This window comes from Vulpes lagopus, chromosome 2, assembly GCF_018345385.1.
Source record: "Vulpes lagopus strain Blue_001 chromosome 2, ASM1834538v1, whole genome shotgun sequence".
NCBI lineage: Eukaryota > Metazoa > Chordata > Mammalia > Carnivora > Canidae > Vulpes > Vulpes lagopus.
In genome coordinates, this window is record NC_054825.1 from 115,697,244 (window position 1) to 115,709,513 (window position 12,270).

The 12,270-nt window shown below is 42.6% G+C and overlaps 1 long non-coding RNA gene across 1 annotated transcript; it reads left to right on the plus strand.

Moving 5' to 3' along the window:
* The first annotated feature begins 469 nt into the window (after positions 1–469).
* Positions 470–10,257, plus strand: LOC121485008. The gene is made up of 4 exons (XR_005986181.1): positions 470–600; positions 1,720–2,070; positions 4,497–4,593; positions 9,478–10,257. It is a non-coding gene; the product is annotated as an uncharacterized LOC121485008 (long non-coding RNA).
* Positions 10,258–12,270: the final 2,013 nt, after the last annotated feature.

The window sequence follows — 12,270 nt, forward strand, 5'->3', positions numbered from 1 at the left end:
AGAAACCAACTCCCTGGGAGCTATGTGACTGGCCAGGACCAAATGGTAGTTTGTAGTCTGACTCATGGGTAGACAGAAGAACCTCTTCAGTACCCGGATACCTCTGGAACATTTTGGTGACACTGAAAATATGATTATATCAAAAGTGTAGTAAATTCATTAGCATACACCTTACCAGGTAACAACAATATTATAAGTTGCAATTTCTTGGCATCTGGTTTTTATACTAAGACTTAAACGTTCATTGATTCATTCAGCAAATATTTATTACCTGTTACGTGCCAGGCACTACTCAGATGCTGGGGAAAGATGGGAACAAGTGGCTGTTGGAGAGTCTTGCACAGAGAGGTGATATGATCTGACTTACAATTTCAAAGGACCACTCAGGTTGCCGTGTTGAAAATAGATCATGAGACAGGGATGAGAGAGGCTGGCAAGAGTAGAGGCAGGAAAACCAGTCAGGAGGCTGTTGCCACACAGAGAAGCAAGCCCGGTGGCTTGTACCAAGGTAGTAGTGGAATGAATGATATTTTGAAGGAAGAGCCAGCAGGACTTGCTAAATGCACTGGATGTGAACGTAAGAGAAAGAGTGGCTCAGGGGTAAGGCTTCCAGAATATTTGGCTTCTTAAAATACAGCAACTGAAAGAATTCAGTTACTGTTAACTGCAATGGGGAAAACCAGAAGGATAAGGATTGAAGGATACAATTCTGGAATTCTGTTTGGGGCATATTGTTTGAAAATTCCAGAAGATATTCATGAGTGATATTAGCCAGCACAATCAGACCTAGGAATGTGCAGTTTTGAGAACATTCTGAGTTGGCTATTTTCCATCTTTACTTTTGAAGTGATGGGCTTAATTAGAGCTAGTCATCACCCAGAAGGGCTGGAATATAGCATTTCTCTCTAGAGTGTTAGTAACCATGATGTTTGATTGATCCAATCAGTACTTATTCATGAGGTATAAGGCACCATTAAAGGTTCTGTTCTGGGGGATAAAAAGATGATTATGGCCCTTGTCCTAGGTGCCTAGATCTAGAGAAGGAGACAGAAAATGAACAACAACAGAACCTACAACACTGTTAAGTGCTGCGAGAATTTGTTCAGGCTGGTAATGGAAACCCAGAAGCAGAGATCACTCACTGTAGCCGGGAAGGCCAGAGACCGGCTAGAGCAGAGCCCTGAGGTTGAGAAAGAGTTTTGCGTACAGACGAGGGCGGGTGGGCATTCCAGGCAGAGGACCCAGGCACAGATGCCCGGGGGCAGGGAAGGGCAGAGGCCACCGTGGGACTCACAGAACGCCCTGTGGCCCAAGCCCAGGCCTACAGAGGATGGTGGCTGCTAATAGCGGGATGAAGAGAAAATCGTGGGTGTGGTGTGCAGAAGTCTGATGTGTTGGGTGCTGCGCTGCTTCATGAAGGAAGAGGGGACGAACATAGGCAGGATGAGTGAAGGCACCTACATGGGTGCCAAGTGGGGGCCGCTGTGCTCGCCTGAGCTAATCTCCTGGTGGCAGAGGAGATGGCCCGGCTGTCAGGGAGGGAGGGCTACGTGCCAGGAGCTGGCACTGGCTTGAAAGGGTGCCCTTCAGTGGGTTCTCTCCAGTTCCTGAGTCCAGGGCCAGCTGCTGCGGGGCCCGGCCTACCCCAGGGGGGTGGGGGGAGGACTCTGCCTCTGCCTGGGAGGCTGGAGAGGCCCTCACAAGCTCTAACTCCAACAGGGGCAGAGTGAGCTTTTCCTGAAGGGTTACTCCTTCCCGGGAGACCTCGGCAGGGAAGGATCCTTCAAGTCTGAGAAGTTCATCTCAGTTTTGTAGCATCACTGATAGATCACAAGCCTGTGCGGAGAGCACTGGGCCGACGTCCCTGACACCACAAAGGCCAACCGCTCCTCTCATTCAAGACCAGCCTGAGAGCATGAGATTCTGGCCCAGGCTCAGCCTGTGAGAGTCACGAAGGGAAAGCTTTTCCTGAAGATCCTTCAGAAACACGGAGCATCTGCAAATGTTTATCACATTTGAACAAAGTGTTAAGATTCAAACAAACACTGTGTAAAGGCTCATCTGTTAGAAGTATGTTCATTGTGACTTGTGTGTGTGCATGGGCTGGCACTGGGGGGGGGTGGAGGAAAAGGAAAAATCTAGGGTTATAAAGAAGAATACTTGCCTCCATCCATGTTCCTGGGGAGCTATTTTTCATTGGCAGATTGAGGCCTGGGTCCCTGGGAGGGGCGGGTGTGGCTCACACTATACACGAGACACCTCAGGAGATTGTGCACACATGAGCGTGGCGGGCCCCAAACGGGGTACACAGGATGATGATAATGTGGTGTTGATTTTCCAGGGGGAGAGACGTCTTTTCCAGGGTGGCTTTCTGCTACTGGCTTTCAGGGTACAGAGTGAATAGTGTAGCTTGTCATCATTCTTTCCTGTCTATTCATCCTGGCTTCGTGTCCTTGAGAAAACAGCTAAAGAACTTGTATCCTCTTGTGCAGGTTTCCAGAAATAACCAGCTGGAACTTCAACTAAGTCATTTCGTTATTCTGGGGGGAGAGTGTAAAGACCATAGACGCCAAAGGCCAACCGCTCCTCTCATTCAAGACCAGTGTACGTGTACAAGGGCTACAGATGCACACACATGTGCATGCACACGTACATATATGTTCTGGGGATGTGCCTGTATTTTTAAAAACATCCTATGTATGATGCTAGGCCTTTTCCTGTGCCTTATGATCCAATCAAATATCCTGGCTCCACAGTTACGGGGAGTCCAATGGCCTTGCCCAAAGTGATCTGAATTTCTCAGGGTATTAGGTTAATGTGGTGGCCTCTTGATCTGACCTCTTGCTTTAGCTAGACTGTTTTGTTTATGGAGTGAGTCACCGCCCCGGAATATGAGGCACCTGGTCGGCATCAGGGGAGTGATGCCAAACAAACCACTCACCCAGGGTCTTCGGATGTGAAGGCAACTCTACTAAAGTTTTGGTGGAAATGATGGGAAGTTTACATCAAGTTTACCTCTAAAGCTAAATAATCTTTGCTTGTCTCCATAAAAGTCCCTTGGCCTCTCCATTTTAATACTCATCTGTCTTACCTCTTTTTCTGTCTTTTGTATCCTCTTCCTAAGAGCTCGAAAGATTAAAAATAATAATAATAATAATAATGCAATGGGGAATTTTTTTAATTTAAAAATTAAAAAATTTTTATGTGAAATTTTAAAAATTCCCCATTATATTATGCAGAATAATTCACTATCTCCATGCCCTTCCTTGAAACTCAGCTTCCAACTACGTTGCTCACGCAACACTCTGAGGAAGCTCTGAGGCCCAGGTCTGGCCCTCCAAGGCCCACTGAGCCAAAGCTGCGGGCAATGGCTAAGAAGCTGGCAGGAGCTATCTCTGCCTCCTAAGATTACAGCTGACGCAATGTTATTCTTTGCACTTTTTCAAAGTTCTCAAATTGTATGCCGTACCATTTATGCAGGCAAAAATAAATAATCCAATGCTTTAAAAATGTTCTGAGAAAATCCAGGTTTTTATGGAAAACCATTTCTTGGGAAACGTTTGTAAAGGCAATTTGACAAAAGCTGAAATTGGTGCTAAGTGTGTGGGTTGGCAAACTTTTTCTATAAAGGGCCAGACAGTAAATTATTTTAGGCTTTGTGGGCCACGCGGTCTCTGTCATAACCCCAGACTCTGCCACTGTTACCAGAAAACAGCCTAGACAATACACACCAAGGATGTGTTGTAATAAAACCCTGTTTACAAAAACAGGTGGCAAACCATTTTGGTCCATGAGCATCGGAGCATAAGCCCCTGCCACAAGGATGTGACCCACGGTGGTCAAGCTGTGTATGTGCTTGATGGGAACATGAACAAGCATTCTCAAGAAAAGGAAGGCTGAGATGATGTGTTTCTTTTGTTTCTTTTTATAAAATTTGTTTCTTTTAAAAATATCTTTCAGAAAGTTCAGGAAAAAAAGTTTGGTCCCTTTAAAAGCTCATAGAAGCCTAAAAAGAACTGGGATAGTAAAGTGCTAGATTCAATGAAAAAGTAAGTTGGAATAAAGAAAAAAATAAATCTGGTAGAGGAAAAAAAGCCCTCTAGAATTCCATGAAAGATTATCTCAGAATCTTATGGAGAACTAGGTACATAGACACTGGGACAGATTTTCCTTTTTTGTCCCTTAATATTTAATAAACCTACTGAATGCTTCTTGCAGGCCAGGTGGTTACCCCTACCTCATCTTACCTCACACCCCAATAACCATCCCAGCTTTCTCTCTGGGACACATCCAGGTTTAAGATCTAGAGGTTGGGCATCATTATTAAGATCTTTTACAATAAAATGCAACCTCTCAGAAGTTAAATGACTTACTTGGTGATTCAAGTAATAGCAGGTAGGCCTGAGAGTCAAACTCAAGGCCTGCCATTTCAGGCTCATCCCATGTAATCATAGCTGCGTACCTTCCTTTTTGTTTTTTGTGTTTTTTCTTTTCAGGAAAGGAAAAATTGGACATCAAAAGGCAAATGGGAACTTTCTTCTGAGAGCACAGACAGGAGAAGTCAGTAGGAAGTTTTCAAAGCATTTATTGCAGGTATATACTACTGGGGGCAATTTTTGATGGTAAGAGTAGATTTAAGGAGAGTTGAAGGAACTTTTTTTACATAGGCCTAAAAACAGAAATTAAGAAGGGGAAAGGACTGGTTGTTGAAAAGATTGTGAAGGAAGATGAAGTCAGTTCCAATCTGTTACTCGAGTGACTGTAAAAGGAGCAAAGGAGAGGGACCTGCATCCTCCTAGAGGTTTATTTCCCACACCTGGGAAGGCTTCCCTACACCTGCAGCTGTGTTTTCCAAGGACAGGGCCAGCACACCTGGGACAAGCTGTGATTTTCTGAGGGAGGATCGAATTCTGCCTTCTTCTGCTGCCTTCTGACCTCTGGTTAGTTCCCTAATGAAGACCAATAGGTCACTTCCGATCCCACAGAAGCCGGGCAGGGTGATGCCTGGCTCAGAAGGAAGTCGATATCATCTTTGAAAATGACTTCAGAAACAGCGGAAGCCAGGGATAACCTTTTGCTTTTGATTACTGACCTTTTGAGTAAAAGAACTGGTTGTTGCTTAGCTGCAGGTTTTTGGTGAGAAACATGTTCTGGCTTTTCTTTCATTTTTGTGTGTGTATGTGTACGTGTGTGTGCGTGCACATGCTCACATGCTCTTTCTAGTTACAAGACCCCCTTTTTAGGAAAGCAAGAGAGACCATTAGAGGATATTGCATTCTCATTTTGAGCCAGACAATCCTGGTGGATGGAGAGACCTTAGGTGCTGTTGATGTGTTTTTGGGGGGGCATCTGGATAATGATCTACATAGAAGAAAAGGGAAACGGAAGTGAATCAAGGCAGGATGAACCAAGCAAGTCCATGGGGATGGAAGATGAGTGAAATTGAGCAAGACAACCATCCTTCTCGGCCAACAGAGCCACAAGCCCTGTCCACTATTCTCAACTTCAGACATTCTGCTGATGGTTCTGGGTGAGGTCAGCAGGTCGGTCAGTCCAGCTCACTCTCTCTGCTGTCTCCTCTGTGCCCCCACCATCTTTTTCCATGAAGAATCTCACAGAGGTGATTTGCATTGACAGTTCAGGCAGTTTTACTGGCTGAAATCACCACTGTATCAACCTAAAAAAATTATATCTGCTTTTAGGAGGCATTTTAGTGGATCTTGCCTGTCAAGTTAGGATGAGGTTTTGAGACTAAAGCCAAGCTGCTTTTTTAATGTTGTGTGTTTTAAGAACTTCAAATCATCATTATACTTTATCAACCATTTCATGATAGAAATCAAGCCAGCAAGAGCATCTCTGAGCTGACTGGGCCAATCAAGGGACATATTTGTATCAGTCATATTAAAAGTATGTATGTATGTATGTATTTATTTTTAAAGAATTCATTCGTCCATTCATGAGAGACCCAGAGAGACAGGCAGAGACATAGGCAGAGAGAGAAGCAGGCTCCATGCAGGAGGCCTGATATAGGACTTGATCCCAGGACCCTGGGATCACACCCTGAACCGAAGGCAGACGCCCAACCACTGAGCCACCCAGACATCCCACATTAAAAGTATCTAGTCAAAGTGTTTAAAATTGGGAGAGAATGAACAGCTAGCCTAGGTGGGTATATCCCAATGTGGAGAAATGGGGAACTTCTGGTTAGAAGTTGCATTTGGCAAATTGAAAGGGGAAAAGTGATCTGGCCTATTAAAAGGTCCTGCTTTTAATAGTGTCATGGACTCCCCGAGCAGTACTGAGGAAGACACAGAACAAGGAAAGGCACTTAATGCCTTCCTGGAAGCTTTCCAGTCATTTTCTGCCTTTTCAATCCCCCACCACTTTTTCTTCTCACAGACCTCCGTAAAGCTTCCGTTTTCTACATTAACACCCAGGGTCATGTGCTCACTGTCCCTTACTCACTCTCTCTTCAGGATGCACCTATAATATAAAGCCAGCTTAGACCCTGTGACCCCCCAAATACCTCCATTTCATCAGATTTCTCTGAGTCTGTTTGGACATCAAGGTGAAATTGGAGAGAAGACTAAACCAAAATTCTCTGAGAAGAATTACTTCCGTGGCTCCATTCTTCCTGGCCTTAAAAGAAGCAGCAGAAGAAAAAAGGGATACCAAATGCCATACAATATAGCACCTTTTAGGATAAAGTTAGCTTCTAGTTTTAGTGATGATTTTGTGTTTCCGAAACACATTGCTGATATGCAAGCTCTGAAGAAAAGATGATGTGATTGCCCTTAAGCTGTGGTCAAATATTTATAGGCTTATTCTGAAGTGTACTGAATTTCTGGTTACTCCAAAGGGAAAAATTGAAAGAAATAAAATAAATATTTTGACTCAACATTAAAAAAAAATAGTCTTTACTATCTTGAAAAGTACTAAACCACCCAGCACTGGAAATGTTCAAGCAAAATGGCAGTCTGGGTTGTATAAATTAGGGAAGGCTAACCAGAAGTAACAAACACACTGGAAAGATTCAGTGACTTAGAGAACAAAGGTATTTTTCATTTCTGTTTTTGTTTCCTCATGTAAGTCCAAAGTAATTATTGAGGAACTCAGGCTAAGGATTATTCTAGCATTCTAGAGCTGTTCTGGACGTCACCATCGAGTGTCCAAGAAAGGTGAAAGAGCATGAAGAACTACACAGAGGAAGTGGCCCATCCCCTTCCCCCAACACTCATTGTAGCATTGGCCATAACCGACTGCAAGGAGGGCTGGGACATATGTCCTACCGACACCCTGCTAGGCACAGGCTCACTCAGCACTCCTAAAACAGTGAGTGGATAACAAGGAGTGGATTGGGGGGTAGCTGGAAAGCTCTGCTGTAGCGAACAGAAGGCCTGTACTCAGAGTCAGGCCAACGAAGTTTGAATCATGGTGCATCAATTCAATGGCTGGGATACCTTTAGGTGAATCATTTACCCTCTCTAACATTGTGTTTCCTCATCTGGAAAATGGAGGAAGGCACTGTAGCAACATCTACCCTACTTATGTAAAAATAAAGGAGAAAAGTCAATACATCAGAGAGCACTGGGGTTAGTAGGCCAACTCTGTTGTGGTGGTGGTTGCTGGTGCAGCCAGAATCACAGGTGTGGGTGTACACAAATGGCATCAACAATACCCTCTATGGCTGTGAACAAATGACGAGTCCAATAGATTTAAAGTGCAGCATGAGGGTTTTATTTTTTTTTTAATTTTTATTTATTTATGATAGTCACAGAGAGAGAGAGAGAGGCAGAGACACAGGCAGAGGGAGAAGCAGGCTCCATGCACCGGGAGCCCGACGTGGGACTCGACCCCGGGTCTCCAGGATCGCGCCCCGGGCCAAAGGCAGGCGCCAAACCGCTGCGCCACCCAGGGATCCCCAGCATGAGGGTTTTAGATGAGAGAACAGAATGACTTGCACATGGACATTAGAAATTAGAGGTGAAGAGGGGATAGGAATGAGCTATTGAAGAGGACCACAGAGTTTCTGTCTAGATAACCGGAAAAGAAGACGTGACTCTCATTTCCTTGGGAGTGAGTCTGGAAAAAGGACTGAAAAGAGGACTGCACCGGATGATCATTTCTCCAAGTCTTTTCTAGAACTGTTTCATGTTTTACTTTTTCTGACCTGGGCTAATGCGGGCATCTCCAAATAGAAGGCATAGCTGGACATTTTTAACAGGAAAAGTTAAGTTGTTTATCTTTCCTGACTTCACTGTAGCACAGAGGAAAGGAAATAGGCATTAGAGGTTGGAAAGCTGGAGACATTTGTAGACCATGCAAAACATTCATCCGTGGCGCCAAGGAGAGCCCTTGAAGAGAACGGAAAGTTTGTGCATGGTGCCTGTATCTTGCTGTTTTTAGTATGGGTTGCAAAAAACATAGAACTCAATAAATAATTGATTGGCTTGTAAGCGGAGATGGAAAGAAACGGAGAAAGTATGGAAATGTATAGTTTCACATTCATTCATTTGTTCATTCATTAAACAATCATGTCCCTGGCATGGGGAATAGCTAAACACACAAAGAGCTTCTATTACACTTGGTGAGAAATAAGCAGAAATTACGATAAATAAGTTATATATGCCAGAAAGTAGTAAGTGCTCTGGAAAAGAAAATAGTGGGGGACAGTAAGATTTGGGGGTGGTGATGAATAGTTTGTGATTTTTTAAAAGATTTTATTTATTATTCAGGAGAGACACACAGAGGCAGAGACACAGGCAGAGGGAGAAGCAGGCTCCCTACGAGGAGCCCGATGAGGGACTCGATGCCCGGATCCCAGGATCACTACCTGAGCCAAAGGCAGACGCTCAACCACTGAGTGCCCCGGCATCCCTAGTTTGTGGCTTTTGAATAGGATGGTCCACACAGCCTCACAGAGAAGGCAACATTGAGCAAAGGCATGGAGGTGAAGGAGCTGGATACATAGACATGTAGAGAAAGCATGTTCTGGGTAGAGGGATCAGCAGGGCAAGGGCCTGAGATGAGGACGTGCTTGTGTCACATCCGCTGGATATTGGGGGGAGGGTAACTAGATGTGACGCTCTCAGCTATCTCCCCATGGTCATGCTCTTCCCTTGGGGAAGAGTGAGAATCAAATGGGAAAAAGAACTAGAAGTTTTTTCTTGGACAAATAAAGAATGAAGAATAAGAATTTTTTTATCAGGATTATCAAACAGTACAAATAGGAATATCTTTAATTTTAGAGTAGAAAAATTCTTCAGCACGTCTTTAAAAATCCCATTCTAGAACTACATTGTATAACAATAATTAGGTCATTCTGATGTTCATTATATTCTTCCTTGATGGGCTGAAGTGTCTCTCTGAGAGGTAGCATAATGTTATGAAAGCAACCTAGATTTGGGGGGGGGGGCAGACTTAAATCAGTTCTAACCTTGACCTTTACACTGATGAGCTGTTTAAATTACTTAACAGATTTAAGCCTCAAAGTCCTGGCTATAAGAGAGGAGCAATCATACTGGACGAAAGAGACAGCATATGGAAGATAAACATCATGGTGTCCACCCCATAGAATGAACCAACAAAGGTTAGTTTCTCCTTAAAGCAGGAGACCCAGTGGTGACGTGGGATGGCTTCTTTCCGCTACCTCTGAAAAGGAGCTCTTCTTGTGGAAACACCGGTGCTTATATGTGAAATGCAGTTGGCCAAAGCTGAAAGAGGAAAGTCTGCTCTCCATTCCAGCACATCTGCTTCATTTTGGGGCTCCTTCTGAAAGCTTAGTGACCTTAAGCACCATACCTGTGATGAAGAACTGTCTGTGAGAGTTTGGTACAATGATGAGAAGCATCATCTCATGAAAAGAACTATCCTTGTGATGTCTCTAGCCCTAACTCAATGTCCTGTGGTTGCCAGTAGATCAAATAAAGCCTGGGATAAAAGTAAAATCTCTATGGAGATTTGTTCGTAGAAGCCAACTTGCTAGAAGGCTGTACTTCTCAATGATTTTACAGCCTGGTATTTTTATTGATGGTATTTCAGTTATATACTGTCAATTACAAATTTTTCTAACACCATAGTAATGGCTCAAAGCTCTTCCTAATTATGCAAGATGCTGTGAAGAATCATAAGGGGATTTCAAATGCTTTGATTAAAATGACATTCACAGAATTGACATTTAGATGACTAATTTAGTTCTTCTTCCATATTCTAAGTTCATCTATATTTTGTGTTGTATGTGAAAAGATGTTTGGAGAATTTCAGAAGCAAAACCATCACCATCAGCAGCATTCTATTTATAAAATTAAATCTTCACTGTTCAAAGAAAAAAAAATCCTGTTGCTATATAGACAACTTTATTTTTAAATGAACATATTATTAGATTGGAGTAAACTACCTCATAACATTCTTTGATATTCTTCTTCATTCCACCATAGCAATTTATAACTGTGTAATGTGGGACAGCAGAGGAAGTGCTTTTTGGAGTTTAAAAGTTGTTGGTTTTATTCTCAGATCAACTGGTTGTTTGATCTTGAACAAAAGAGCCTCAGCTTTCTCAAATGTTACACAAGATAACTCCCAGGATGGTCCTACAGATTTAATATGAACATTTTTAAGAAAACATCTAGTATTGAGATTTGACATAGACATATTGTGAAATGATGACCACAGTAAGTTTAGTTAACATCTATCACTGCACAGAGTTACAATTTTTTTCTTGTAATGAGAATTTTTAAGATTTACTCTCAAGCACCTAGGTGGTTCAGTCGCTCAGTGTCTGCCTTCAGCTCAGGTCATGATCCCAGGGTCCTGGATCAAGTCCCACGTGAGACTCCCCGCTCAGCAGGGAGTCTGCTTCTTCATCTCCCTCAGCCCCTATCCCCACCCCCACCCTCACTCATCCTTGCTCTCTCTCAAATAAATAAATAAATCTTTTAAAAAACAATTTACTGTCTTAGCAACTTTCAAATATACAACACAGAAATTTTTTTAAGTTTTTGTTTTAATCCCAGTTAGTTAGCATACAGTGTTATTATATTATTATATTAGTTTCAGGTGTACAATATAGGGATTCTACACTTCCTTCACTTCCTTTTTTTTTTTTTTTTTTTTTTGAGATGATTCTACACTTCCATACAGCATCTGGTGGTCATCACAACAGGTGCACTCCTTAATTTCCATGACCTATTTAACCCATCCTCCTGCCTACCACCCCCTCCAGTAACCATCAGTTTGTTCTCCACAGTTAAGAGTCTATTTATTGACTTGTCTCCCTTTCTCTCTCTTTTTCCCCTTTGTTCATTTGTTTTGTTTCTTAAGTTCCGCATATGAGTAAAATCACATGGTATTTGTCTTTTTTTTCTGATTTATTTTGCTTAGCATTATACTCTCTAGCTCCATCCATGCCATTGCAAATGGCAAGATTTCATTCTTTTTTATGGCTGACTAATATTCCATTCTGTGTACACACACACACACACACACACACACACACACACCATCTTCTTTATTCATTCATCATTTTGATGGACACTTGAGCTGTTTCCCTATCTTGGCTATTGTAAATAATGCTGCCATAAACATAGAGGTACATGTATGCCTTTGAATTAATGTTTTTGTATTCTTTGGGTAAATATCCAGTGGTGCAATTGCTGGGTCATAGGGTAGTTCTATTTTTAACTTTTTGAGGAACCTCTGTGCTGTTTTCCACAGTGCCTGCATCAGCCTGCATTCCCACCAACAGTGCTTGAGGGTTCTTTTTTCTCCATACAACACAGTATTGTTAACTACAGTCACCATGCTATACATTAGATCCCCAGGATTTATTTATTTTATAACTGGAAGTCTGTAACTTTTGACCACCTTTACCCATTTCCGCCACCCTCTACTCCCCGCCCCTTGCAACCACCTGTCTGTCCTGTTTCTATGAATGTTTTCTTTCTTTAACTCCACACATAAGTGAGATCAAACTATATTTGTCTTTCTCTGTCTGGTTTATTTCATTTAGCAAAATGCCTTCAAGGTGCATCTGTACTGCCACAGAAGGCCCTGTTTCTCATGCTTGAATAATATTCTTTTGTATATACATACCACATCTTTATCCATTCAACCACTGATGGACACTTAGGTTGTTTCCATGTCGTCATTATTGTAAATGTTTTCATTTCCTTTAGATAAATTCTCAGAGGCAGAGCTGCTGGATCATATGGTATCTCTGTAGCTCTCTTTTTAAGCTTTTGAGAAGCCTCCATACTGTTTTCCATAGTAGCT